This window comes from Dermacentor variabilis, chromosome 2 (genome assembly GCF_050947875.1).
Source record: "Dermacentor variabilis isolate Ectoservices chromosome 2, ASM5094787v1, whole genome shotgun sequence".
Taxonomy (NCBI): domain Eukaryota; kingdom Metazoa; phylum Arthropoda; class Arachnida; order Ixodida; family Ixodidae; genus Dermacentor; species Dermacentor variabilis.
The window spans coordinates 173,922,375-173,936,154 of NC_134569.1; the positions used below are offsets into that span (position 1 = coordinate 173,922,375).

General features: G+C 52.0%; 1 protein-coding gene across 1 annotated transcript in view; it reads left to right on the forward strand.

The window, feature by feature from the left end:
* Positions 1 to 7,476, forward strand: part of LOC142572953 (N-acetylneuraminate lyase-like) — a 41,075-nt gene extending 33,599 nt beyond the window's left edge. The window contains exon 12 of the transcript XR_012826178.1: positions 7,091 to 7,476. The gene's annotated coding sequence lies outside the window, so the exon portion shown is untranslated. The remainder of the gene's footprint in view (positions 1 to 7,090) is intronic.
* The last annotated feature ends 6,304 nt before the right edge of the window (positions 7,477 to 13,780 follow it).

Sequence of the window (13,780 nt, forward strand, 5' to 3'; positions counted from 1 at the left end):
AAACTTTTTACAGGCTGATACAGGAGTGGGTCACAATCAAAACAACAAAACATTGTTGATCAAAACAGAAGAAAGCAACGAAATACGCTAATTATTACAATTCAAAGATATAACATGCAAACAAAACGACAGAACAAAGCAAACAGTACAAGGCAGATAATACAGGGAAGGGGTAAGAGCTACGAACAATTCAGGTGCGGTGGGAAACGGCCAGAACACAGTGGCGCAACTCAACGTTGTAGCAAAGCAGTAAATAATCGGAAACCGACCTAATCATAAAAAAGTGCACGTATTCTGGTTGAAAATTCTTCGATGGGGTCAACATGTGCAATCGGTTGCGGCAGACGGTTCCAGGCTTTAATTGCAGATGGAAAGAATGAATATTTAAATGTGTTGCAACGCGTAGAAACTGCCTGATGCACTTACGGTGATTTGTTCTTTCCGAGTGTTGGAGAGGTGGCCTAATGTACTTTGTTTTATCTATATCTATGTGTCCGTGAAAAAGAAGGAATAGCAACTTCATGGCAGCCATACGCCTCCCTGATATTAGAGTCGAGATATTTGCTTGTTCACGGAATGCAGTGACGCTGTCCTACGGCGAGTATCTGGAATAAATGAAACGGAGTGCCATGCGCTGTATTCTATCAACTTTATCAATAAGGTAAAGCTGCTGCGGGGACCATACAATACTGGCATACTCAAGTATTGGCTGAACGAGGGTTTTGTAAGCAGTTAATTTGACATGGGATGGTGCTGTTGCCAATTTCCGGCATAGGAAATTGAGCTGCCCAATTTCCTTTACCCATGTGATATCAATGTGAGTGTCCCATTTTAGCGATCTCGAGAATGTCATACCCAAATATTTTACAGTATCTGATCTTCTTATAGCTGTGCCTCTTATGCTGTAAGTGAACATGTCAGGTACCTTTTTATGTGTAAGAGTGATGCATGCTGTTTTACTGATGTTGAACTTCATTCCCCACCTATCACACCAATTCGCAAAGCTGTTTAGTGAGGCGTTTAGTTTAGTTTGATCATTCACAGACCGAATAGTTGTGTAGACAACACAATCATCTGCAAAAAGACGTACGGTTATGTTAGGCTCAACACATCATGGGACGTCGTTCACATAAAAAAGAAAGAGCAATGGCCCCAGCACGGACCCCTGTGGCACACCAGAAATGACTTCAAGTCTTCTGACTCATTATTGTTTACAGATACATATTGTGATCTGAGTGTGAGGTAAGATGCTATCCACGCAACAGTGTTAGATGCAATGCCAATAAATTTAAGTTTTTCGATCAGTTTACAATAAGGCACGCGATCGAAGGCTTTGAAGAAATCGACGAAAAAGGCGTCTGCTTGTAGTCCGGAATTAATTATCTCTGCAAAGTCATGCGAAATTTCCAATAGCTGTGTTACTGTAGAAAGGCCCTTCCTGAAGCCATGCAGTTTAGGGTATATCAAGTTATTGTTTTCTAAGTAACTAATGATGGATTCTTTGATAATGTGCTCCATTAATTTGCAACAGTAGCTTGTTAAAGAAATTGGTCGGTATATGTCTATGTGCAACCTATTGCCACCTTTGGGAATTGGGATTACTTTTGCGACGAGCCAGTCTGAAGGTAATGCAGCTGCTTGAAGCGACGCCGTAAAAATCCTGTGTAAGAACGGAGCCAGTTGGGCAGCAAATCTTTTTAGAAACGTATTTGAAATATTATCGCGGCCGGGTGTTTTTTTTTTGTTAATGTTCAAGAGCAAATTCACTATGCCTGGCTCAGTTATAACTACTTCAGGCATCACTGAATCAGGTGCAAACGAAACATCACTTGGACGGGGAGAGCGTGTGAACACGGATTGCAAACGGGCATTAAAAGCGTTAGCAATAGTGTGTGCATCGTGGGTAAGAGATCCTGTGATTTCACTTTGCACTATTGGGTTTTCAGGTTTTGACAGATAGCGCCAGAATTTGTGCGGCTGGTTGTGCATGAAGTTCGTCAAAGTATTCGAGAAAAGTTACCGCTCGCCTTTTTCAATTCAGACTTCAATGCCGCCGAAAGATGCGCGATTTCCAGAGGGTTTTGTTTTTTCCTGCGCATCCTTCGCAATTTTCTTTTCAAGTGGATGATACTGTGGATAATCCAGGGGGTTTTTCTATTCGTTCGTTTACGTATTGCGTGGATAAAATTTTCTTCACAATGTTTTATGGCGCCCTCAAATTTCGCCCACAATCCATTACCATCATATGAAGGCAGTGATGTGAAATCCTCAAACACAGTTTCTAAGTAATCTATGATGCTCACGGTCATCTGCTCTTCTATAATTTTTAAAATGAATGTAAGGCTGATCTTGGTTATCCGCCTGTGACGCTAGACCAGAAAAGGTCAAGAAAATCATTTTATGACCAGAAATACCATCTTCTATGCTAATTTCTGGTTTGAGAGTGTTCGAGACAAATGCCAAGTCTAGCACTGATGCGGCGCCTCCCTGCTGCCTTGTTGGATGGCTAACTAGCTGCGATAATGAGAAGCTAAGCATTATTTTCACCAATTGGTCGCAGCTTTCCTTTTCCCTAGCCCCAAACGTTAGGTTATCCCAGTCTATTCCTGCCAGAATGAAATCACCAGTTAATATCAGCTTGGTTCTGGCATGTATGTTGGTGTGGAGGAAATTGTGCAATTGCATCATGTATTCGACGGAAGCGTTAGGACGCCTGTACACACCACCAATCAGAACAGACATTCCGCATACGTTAACGGTACACCAGGGGTGCGATCTTGTACGCTTTCCAAAATAGAGCGGAGGGGGTCCGTTCCATCGAGCCGCACACGATTGGTCAATTTGAACCGCGACGAACGCCATGACGTCAATTGTCACGTGAGCCGTGACGTCTTGCTGCTGTCAATCATTCCGTGTCCTCTGCCAGCGGACGAACGCCAGGGAACGGACGCAGAGTCCATCCGAATTGATGGAACGGATTAGAATGGCTACCAGACGGCTTGGATTGGATTAGAACGTAAGCGCTTGGGACAGTTAGCACCTTTCGTATCCGGTTCAATCCGATTCCACGCTCTCAATAGTTGGGGAACATGGCGTTTGTTTTCTCTGCCGTGTCTTTTCGTGTCGCCTGTGCGGCTGCTTCAGTCGCGCAGAGGCGACGACCCGAGGTAGATGATGCATTTGAAGACTTCACGGAAGAAGAGTTCCGGCAGTATTTTCTTCTGTCTAAACGAACAGTGCGTAGCTTGTGCGACGAGCTTGGCCCTATCATTGGACGCCAGCGAGCCAGTGGCCTTTCTACAGAAAGGAAGGTGTTGTGCGCGCCGCGATTCTTCGGCACCGGAAGCTTTCAGAGGAGCGTTTGTCGTGAGGAGTACGTAGGCATGGCACAGTGAGCCGCGAGCAGCACCATTCACGAATTTACGGAGGCCATCATTTCCGTGTCTGCCCGGAGAAAGTTGGCGGACTTTCCTTTTGCACCGTCTGCCAAGGATGAGGCAAAGGCGGCGTTTGCGCGACGCGGCGCCATTCCAGGCGCGCTAGCGTGCGTCGACGGCACGTTCATCGCCATCATGAAGCCAGAGAGACTGAGCTCGGCCGACACGGCGAGCTTCATGTCGAGAAAGGTTCATTACGCCCTAAACGTCATAGTCGTAAGTACCGTTGGAATGTTTTACTTCAGACTGTGGTCGCCATTTTCACTCGCTCATAGCAGCAATTGTTCAGTTTGTAATAAGATGATTTATTACGAGGCACTAGGCACAGTCTAGTAGCACTGGCAGTAGATGAACGCTGATCATGCGCACAGCCGACACAAGAGCGCCTTCTTCGTCTTCCTCTTCACCACAATGGCCCCCGGGAGAGAAGAGGGGCCATCCTGGCGACTTACGGCGTAGGTAGGATGAGGGGGTCATAGTACGGCTTAAGTCGGTTGACATGAACCGTGTCACGCCCGCGATGCCTATGGTCGGGTGAAGGTGTCACAGGTTCGACAACATAGGTGACAGCGGAGGTACGGTCTATGACGCGGTAGGGGCCGTCATAGCGTGCAAGGAGTTTGGTCGAAAGGTCAGGGCTGTGAGGCGGGACCCACAACCAAACAAGGGAACCAGTCGGTAAAACTGGTGTAAGCGCGTCACTGTCACGCCGCAGCTTTTGACGACCTTGAGCAGCGGTCGTAAGGGTTCGCGCGAGCTGCCTACAGTCCTCGGCGTATTTGGCGGCTTCAGACACAGGCGTGCATTCGGAAGCATCGGGTCGGTATGGGAGCATTGTGTCCATAGTACACGAGGGCTCTCGTCCATACAGCAGAAAAAAAAGGCGAAAAGCCAGTGGTAGCTTGTGTGGCCGTATTATAGGCATACGTGACGAACGGCAAAACAGTGTCCCAGTTACTGTGATCCGAGGCGACGTACATAGTCAACATGTCACCGAGTGTGCGGTTGAACCTCTCTGTCAAGCCATTCGTTTGCGGGTGGTAGGCGGTAGACTTGCGGTGAACGATGCTGCATGCAGCGAGAAGGGCTTGGATGACTTCGGACAAGAAGACACGTCCCCTGTCGCTAAGCAGTTCACGTGGTGCGCCATGTCGAAGAACGAAGTTCCGCAAGATGAAGAACGCAACTTCGCGCGCAGAGGCTGCCGGGAGTGCGGCAGTCTCGGCGTAGCGAGTCAAGTGGTCGACACCTACAATTATCCATCGGTTACCCGAGGAACTGCAGGGAAGTGGCCCGTATAGGTCTATGCCGACGCGATCGAAGGGCCGAGCCGGGCAGGGCAGCGGCTGTAGCTCACCAGGAGGGCGCTGTGGAATTTTACGCCGTTGGCACGCCGTGCAAGTGCGTACGTACTGGCGCACGAAGTGATACATGCCGTGCCAGTAGAAACGCTGCCTTAGCCGAGTATACGTTTTCAGAACACCGGCGTGACCATTATGAGGAGCAGCATGAAAATAAGCGCATATGTCAGAACGCATGTGTCGTGGTATCACCAGGAGCCATTTGCGACCATCAGGCAAATAATTTCTGCGGTAAAGAACGTTGTCGCGGACAGTAAAGTGAGCGGCTTGGCGACGAAGTGTTCGAGAAGAGGGTGTGGCGGATGGGTCGTGGAGAAAATTCAGCATAGTTGAAAGCAGGGGATCCTTACGCTGCTCGTCCGGCATATCAGCGAGGTTGAAGGCTGACATGAATGCGAAGAGCGGAGACACTGAAGCCACATCACAAGGTAGCGGCGATCGGGAAAGCGCGTCGGCGTCAGAGTGCTTTCTGCCCGATCGGTAGACAACGCGGATATCATATTCTTGGAAGCGGAGTGCCCATCGCCCTAGGCGACCTGACGGATCCTTCAACGAGGACAGCCAGCAAAGTGAATGGTGGTCGGTGACAATGTCAAAAGGGCGACCATATAGGTATGGACGAAATTTGACGAGCGCCCAAATAATGGCCAAGCACTCCTTTTCGGTGACTGAGTAGTTGGCTTCTGCCTTCTTTAAAGTTCGGCTCGCATACGCGACGACGTACTCGTCATAGCCGTCTTTCCGTTGTGCGAGGACTGCACCAAGTCCGATACCGCTGGCGTCCGTATGTACCTCTGTAGGCGCTGTGGGATCGTAGTGTCGAAGAATCGGTGGCGAATTAAGTAGGCGACGTAGTTGCTGGAAGGCTTCGTCACAGGAAGTTGACCACGCGGAGATGCCGTTGGTAGCGGTAAGCAAATTGGTCAGTGGTGCGATGATAGTCGCGAAATTGCGCACAAAACGCCGAAAGTAAGAGCAGAGCCCTATAAAGCTGCGGAGCGCCTTAAGAGTAGTGGGCGTCGGAAACTCTGCGACCGCGCGAAGCTTGGCTGGGTCAGAAAGCACGCCGTCCTTCGATACAACGTGACCCAATATTGTTAACTTGCGAGCAGCAAAACGGCACTTTTTGATGTTAAGTTGGAGGCCAGCAGAGGTGAGGCAGGTCAGCATCTCACGCAAGCGAACGAGGTGCGGCGGGAAATCTGGCGAAAACACCACGATATCATCAAGGTAGCACAGACATGTTTTTCACTTGTAGTTGCGAAGGATAGTGTCCATCATACGCTCGAAAGTAGCGGGCGCGTTGCACCAATGTCCAAGCTGGCATAACTAGTAATGTAACTAGTAAAAGAGGTCATGCGGGAACTGTTTACGTAAACAGTGAAACCCTTAAATTACCGAATTGGGAGCGCTTGCGTCTCCCAGCCGTAAGTACCCTGCGAAAACCGGAAGGACAAGACTGCAACTTCATTACAGCTTCCCACCCGCAGCTCAACAAAGAAAAGTGCCTCACTATTTCTGCGCAATAAAATTCCGACAAAAGTCGCCCAAGATGTGGTCAGTCACAGTGACATGAACATGTCTAAATTAAGCATGTGAATGATGTGAAGGCTGCTTAGCAATATCGGCTCTGCGCTCTTCGAGAGAATCGACGACATGTGGCGACCGCAGTGCCTGCATACGGTCAGAGAACTCTGCACTGAATAAGGGTACGTACGAGTGTCAGTCCTGTTTATTGGTTAATTGGTTTATTGTTTAATAGATGAACAAGTACGTTTTTTTTATTCACCAAGAAACCTATAGCACGAGAACATTGCCCTCGAGACGAAACACATGCCACACGCATTTGGCTGCAATTATGTAGAATCGCAGAGGCCGGACCATCACGTCCAACCCAGTACTGTTCAATGAGGACATGGTAGCGCCCAACCTTTCGGTGCTCGCAATCGGAACAAATACAAGCGTTCTTGCTTGCCAGTTCTGTGCACGCATTACTTCAGCGAAACGCACATTAAAGTGAAAGTTACAAACACCTCTGTTTTTTGCAGCCTCACGTCGCGCATCACCGCACTTCGACGGTAGCAATGCCCTTCACAGAACTCGCATGGTCAGCGTTCTTATGATGCATTAAACAATATGCCTTGGTTATTAGGCGTGGCCCCTGCGCACTGTTTGGTCACGATAGCTGAACCGCGCCGATTGTCTCGTTGGTTCTCCTATCTTGCAAAAATCGCAGTGTTTCTATCTGATGACATTCTTATATTTATTTGTGTTGTTTGTTGTTGCTCGCAGACCGATATACTAACTCGAGGAAACTGCCGGCCATACAAAGGAGAGATTATGGGAGGTCATGGCCGTCACCACACGGGAATAGGCTTTTCGACAAGGTTTGACAAAAGGGCTGCGCGCACCAAGCGGCAAAGGTTGCAAGCTGATCCGGTTGCACGCCGTTGACGACGATGGCCTCTTCAAACGCTACGTGCCTCGTTTTCCGATAAGCGAAAGGAACTGCGCAAGGAACTGGAAGGGCCACGCTTCAGGAAGTGGTTCACTCAACAGTTTTCGCCTAAGATCAAACCACGTGGTGTCATAGTAATGGACAATGTTCCTTAGCATTGCGTTCGCCTCAAGAAAGGTCCAAATTCCTCGACACGAAAGCGTGGCGTTAAGCCTTGGCTCAAGGAGAAGGGCATCGTATTTTCCCACGACCAATTAAAGGCAGAGTTATTGGTGGTAGTGAACCAAAACAGAAATATGTTTTCCGCCTATCGCGTGGGTGTTGTTGCTAGGGCTGATGGTCTGGACGTCGTGAGGTTTCCTGCATGCCATTGCGAGTTCAATCCTATCGAACTGACATGTCGGACCATGGCATCGATGTCGAACTGACATCGAACAATGGCGGCCTGTCCTGCCGGACAGGCCGCCATTGGAATCTGAACTTTGAAACATTAACGCTAGAACGTTATCTATTGAGGCGAGTCTAGCAGTGCTATTGGAGGAATTAGACGGCAGTAAATGGGATATAATAGGGCTCAGTGAAGTTAGGAGGCCAAAAGAAGCATATACGGAGCTAAAAAACGGGCACGTCCTGTGCTACCGGGGCTTAGCGGAGAGAAGGGAACTAGGAGTCGGATTCCTGATTAATAAGACTATAGCTGGTAACATAAAGGAATTCTATAGCATTAGCGAGAGGGTAGCAGGTCTTGTTGTAAACTTAATAAGAGGTACAAAATGAAGATTGTACAGGTCTACGCCCCTACATACAGTCATGATGACCAGGAAGTCGAAAGCTTCTATGAAGACGTGGAATCGGCAATGGGTAGAGTGAAAACTAAATACGCTATACTAATGGGCGACTTTAATGCCAAGGTAGGCAAGAAGCAGGCTGGAGACAAGGCAGGGGGGGAATATGGCATAGACACTAGGAACAGTAGGGTAGAGTTATTAGTAGATTTTACGGATCAGAATAATATGAGGATAATGAATACCTTCTTCCGCAAGCGGGATAGACGAAAGTGGACGTGGAGGAGCCCAAACGAGGAGACTAGAAATGAAATAGACTTCATACTCTGCGCTAACCTTGGCATCATACAAGATGTGGACGTGCTCGGCAAGGTGCGCTGCAGTGACCACAGGATGGGAAGAACTCGAATTAGCCTAGCCCTGAGGAGGGAACGGAAGAAACTGGTACATAAGAAGCCGATCAATGAGTTAGCGGTAAGAGAGAAAATAGAGGAATTCCAGATCAAGCTACAGAACAGGTATTCGGCTCTAACTCAGGAAGAGGACCTTAGTGTTGAAGCAATGAAAGAGAATCGTGTGGGCATCATTAAGGAGTGTGCAATGGAAGTCGGTGGTACCTCCGTTAGTCAGGATACTAGTAAACTATCGCAGGAGACGAAAGATCTGATCAAGAAACGCCAATGTATGAAAGCCTCTAACCCAACAGCTAGAATAGAACTGGCAGAACTTTCGAAGTTAATCAACAAGCATAAGACAGCTGACATAAGGAAGTATAGTATGGATAGAATTGAACATGCTCTCAGGAACGGCGGAAGCCGAAAAACAGTGAAGAAGATACTAGGAATTGGCAAGAACCAGACGTATGCGTTAAGATACAAAGCCGGCAATATCATTACTAATATGGATGAGATAGTTCAAGTGGCTGAGGAGATATATACAGATTTATACAGTACCAGTGGCACCCACGACGATAGTGGAAGAGAAAATAGTCTAGAGGAATTCGAAATAACAAAGGTAACGCCGGAAGAAGTAAAGAAAGCCTTGGGAGATATGCAAAGGGGGAAGACAGCTGGGGAGGATCAGGTAACAACAGATTTGTTGAAGGATGGTGGGCAGATAGTTGTAGAGAAACTGGCCACCCTGTATACGCAATGCCTCATGACCTCGAGCGTACCGGAATCTTTGAAGAACGCTAACATAATCCTAATCCATAAGAAAGGGGATGCCAAAGACTTGAAAAATTATAGACCGGTCAGCTTACTGTCCGTTGCCTACAAAATATTTACTAAGGTAATCGCAAATAGTATCAGGAACACCTTAGACTTCTGTCAAGCGAAATGACGAGGCAGGATTCCGCAAAGGCTACTCAACAATAGATCATATTCACACTATCAACCAGGTGATATAGAAATGTGCTGAATATAACCAACCCTTATATATAACTTTCATTGATTACGAGAGAGCGTTTCAGTCTGTCGAAACCTCAGAAGCCATCGAGGCATTAAAGAATCAGTGTGTAGACGAGCCATATGTACAAATACTGAAAAATATCTATAGCGGCTCCACAGCCACCGTAGTCATCCATAAAGAAAGCAACAAAATCCCAATAAAGGAAGGCGTCAGGCAGGGAGATATGATCTTTCCACAGCTATTCACAGGGTGTTTACAGGAGGTATAAAGATAGCTGGATTGGGAAGAATTGAGGATAAGAGTTAATGGAGAATACCTTAGTGACTTGAGATTCGCTGATGATATTGCCTCGCTTAGTAACTCAGGGGATCAATTACAATGCATGCTCACTGACCTGGAGAGGCAAAACAGAAGGGTGGGTTTAAAAATTAATCTGCAGAAAACTGAAGTAACGTTTAACTGTCTCGGAAGAGAATAGCAATTTACAATAGGCAGCGAGGTACTGGAAGTCGTAAGGGAATACATCTACTTAGGGCAGGTAGTGACGGCGGATCCGGATAATCAAACGGAAATAATCAGAAGAATAAGAATGGGCTGGGGTGCGTTTGGCAGGCATTCTCAGATCATGAAGAGCAGGTTGCCATTATCCCTCAACAGAAAAGTGTATAATAGCTGTGTCTTACCAGTACTCACCTACGGGGCAGAAACCTGGAGGCTTAAGAAAAGGGTTTTACTCAAATTGAGGACGACGCAACGAGCTATGGAAAGAAGAATGATAGGTGTAACGTTAGGGGATAAGAAAAGAGCTGATTGGGTGAGGGAACAAACGCGAGTTGATGACATCTTAGTTGAAATCAAGAAAAAGAAATGGGCATGGGCAGGACATGTAATGAGGAGGGAAGTTAACCGATGGTCATTAAGGGTTACGGACTGGATCCCAAGGGAAGGGAAGCGTAGCGGGGGGCGGTGGAAAGTTAGGTGGACGGATGAGATTAAGAAGTTTGCAGGGACGGCATGGCCACAATTAGTGTATGACCGGGGTTGTTGGAGAAGTATGGGAGATGCATTTGCCCTGCAGTGGGCGTAACCAGGCTGCTGCTGCTGCTGCTGCTGCTGCTGCTGCTGCTGCTGCTGCTGCTGCTGCTGCTGCTGCTGCTGCTGCTGCTGCTGCTGCTGCTGCTGCTGCTGCTGCTGCTGCTGCTGCTGCTGCTGCTGCTGCTGCTGCTGCTGCTGCTGCTGCTGCTGCTGCTGCTGCTGCTGCTGCTGCTGCTGCTGCTGCTGCTGCTGCTGCTGCTGCTGCTGCTGCTGCTGCTGCTGCTGCTGCTGCTGCTGCTGCTGCTGCTGCTGCTGCTGCTGCTGCTGCTGCTGCTGCTGCTGCTGCTGCTGCTGCTGCTGCTGCTGCTGCTGCTGCTGCTGCTGCTGCTGCTGCTGCTGCTGCTGCTGCTGCTGCTGCTGCTGCTGCTGCTGCTGCTGCTGCTGCTGCTGCTGCTGCTGCTGCTGCTGCTGCTGCTGCTGCTGCTGCTGCTGCTGCTGCTGCTGCTGCTGCTGCTGCTGCTGCTGCTGCTGCTGCTGCTGCTGCTGCTGCTGCTGCTGCTGCTGCTGCTGCTGCTGCTGCTGCTGCTGCTGCTGCTGCTGCTGCTGCTGCTGCTGCTGCTGCTGCTGCTGCTGCTGCTGCTGCTGCTGCTGCTGCTGCTGCTGCTGCTGCTGCTGCTGCTGCTGCTGCTGCTGCTGCTGCTGCTGCTGCTGCTGCTGCTGCTGCTGCTGCTGCTGCTGCTGCTGCTGCTGCTGCTGCTGCTGCTGCTGCTGCTGCTGCTGCTGCTGCTGCTGCTGCTGCTGCTGCTGCTGCTGCTGCTGCTGCTGCTGCTGCTGCTGCTGCTGCTGCTGCTGCTGCTGCTGCTGCTGCTGCTGCTGCTGCTGCTGCTGCTGCTGCTGCTGCTGCTGCTGCTGCTGCTGCTGCTGCTGCTGCTGCTGCTGCTGCTGCTGCTGCTGCTGCTGCTGCTGCTGCTGCTGCTGCTGCTGCTGCTGCTGCTGCTGCTGCTGCTGCTGCTGCTGCTGCTGCTGCTGCTGCTGCTGCTGCTGCTGCTGCTGCTGCTGCTGCTGCTGCTGCTGCTGCTGCTGCTGCTGCTGCTGCTGCTGCTGCTGCTGCTGCTGCTGCTGCTGCTGCTGCTGCTGCTGCTGCTGCTGCTGCTGCTGCTGCTGCTGCTGCTGCTGCTGCTGCTGCTGCTGCTGCTGCTGCTGCTGCTGCTGCTGCTGCTGCTGCTGCTGCTGCTGCTGCTGCTGCTGCTGCTGCTGCTGCTGCTGCTGCTGCTGCTGCTGCTGCTGCTGCTGCTGCTGCTGCTGCTGCTGCTGCTGCTGCTGCTGCTGCTGCTGCTGCTGCTGCTGCTGCTGCTGCTGCTGCTGCTGCTGCTGCTGCTGCTGCTGCTGCTGCTGCTGCTGCTGCTGCTGCTGCTGCTGCTGCTGCTGCTGCTGCTGCTGCTGCTGCTGCTGCTGCTGCTGCTGCTGCTGCTGCTGCTGCTGCTGCTGCTGCTGCTGCTGCTGCTGCTGCTGCTGCTGCTGCTGCTGCTGCTGCTGCTGCTGCTGCTGCTGCTGCTGCTGCTGCTGCTGCTGCTGCTGCTGCTGCTGCTGCTGCTGCTGCTGCTGCTGCTGCTGCTGCTGCTGCTGCTGCTGCTGCTGCTGCTGCTGCTGCTGCTGCTGCTGCTGCTGCTGCTGCTGCTGCTGCTGCTGCTGCTGCTGCTGCTGCTGCTGCTGCTGCTGCTGCTGCTGCTGCTGCTGCTGCTGCTGCTGCTGCTGCTGCTGCTGCTGCTGCTGCTGCTGCTGCTGCTGCTGCTGCTGCTGCTGCTGCTGCTGCTGCTGCTGCTGCTGCTGCTGCTGCTGCTGCTGCTGCTGCTGCTGCTGCTGCTGCTGCTGCTGCTGCTGCTGCTGCTGCTGCTGCTGCTGCTGCTGCTGCTGCTGCTGCTGCTGCTGCTGCTGCTGCTGCTGCTGCTGCTGCTGCTGCTGCTGCTGCTGCTGCTGCTGCTGCTGCTGCTGCTGCTGCTGCTGCTGCTGCTGCTGCTGCTGCTGCTGCTGCTGCTGCTGCTGCTGCTGCTGCTGCTGCTGCTGCTGCTGCTGCTGCTGCTGCTGCTGCTGCTGCTGCTGCTGCTGCTGCTGCTGCTGCTGCTGCTGCTGCTGCTGCTGCTGCTGCTGCTGCTGCTGCTGCTGCTGCTGCTGCTGCTGCTGCTGCTGCTGCTGCTGCTGCTGCTGCTGCTGCTGCTGCTGCTGCTGCTGCTGCTGCTGCTGCTGCTGCTGCTGCTGCTGCTGCTGCTGCTGCTGCTGCTGCTGCTGCTGCTGCTGCTGCTGCTGCTGCTGCTGCTGCTGCTGCTGCTGCTGCTGCTGCTGCTGCTGCTGCTGCTGCTGCTGCTGCTGCTGCTGCTGCTGCTGCTGCTGCTGCTGCTGCTGCTGCTGCTGCTGCTGCTGCTGCTGCTGCTGCTGCTGCTGCTGCTGCTGCTGCTGCTGCTGCTGCTGCTGCTGCTGCTGCTGCTGCTGCTGCTGCTGCTGCTGCTGCTGCTGCTGCTGCTGCTGCTGCTGCTGCTGCTGCTGCTGCTGCTGCTGCTGCTGCTGCTGCTGCTGCTGCTGCTGCTGCTGCTGCTGCTGCTGCTGCTGCTGCTGCTGCTGCTGCTGCTGCTGCTGCTGCTGCTGCTGCTGCTGCTGCTGCTGCTGCTGCTGCTGCTGCTGCTGCTGCTGCTGCTGCTGCTGCTGCTGCTGCTGCTGCTGCTGCTGCTGCTGCTGCTGCTGCTGCTGCTGCTGCTGCTGCTGCTGCTGCTGCTGCTGCTGCTGCTGCTGCTGCTGCTGCTGCTGCTGCTGCTGCTGCTGCTGCTGCTGCTGCTGCTGCTGCTGCTGCTGCTGCTGCTGCTGCTGCTGCTGCTGCTGCTGCTGCTGCTGCTGCTGCTGCTGCTGCTGCTGCTGCTGCTGCTGCTGCTGCTGCTGCTGCTGCTGCTGCTGCTGCTGCTGCTGCTGCTGCTGCTGCTGCTGCTGCTGCTGCTGCTGCTGCTGCTGCTGCTGCTGCTGCTGCTGCTGCTGCTGCTGCTGCTGCTGCTGCTGCTGCTGCTGCTGCTGCTGCTGCTGCTGCTGCTGCTGCTGCTGCTGCTGCTGCTGCTGCTGCTGCTGCTGCTGCTGCTGCTGCTGCTGCTGCTGCTGCTGCTGCTGCTGCTGCTGCTGCTGCTGCTGCTGCTGCTGCTGCTGCTGCTGCTGCTGCTGCTGCTGCTGCTGCTGCTGCTGCTGCTGCTGCTGCTGCTGCTGCTGCTGCTGCTGCTGCTGCTGCTGCTGCTGCTGCTGCTGCTGCTGCTGCTGCTG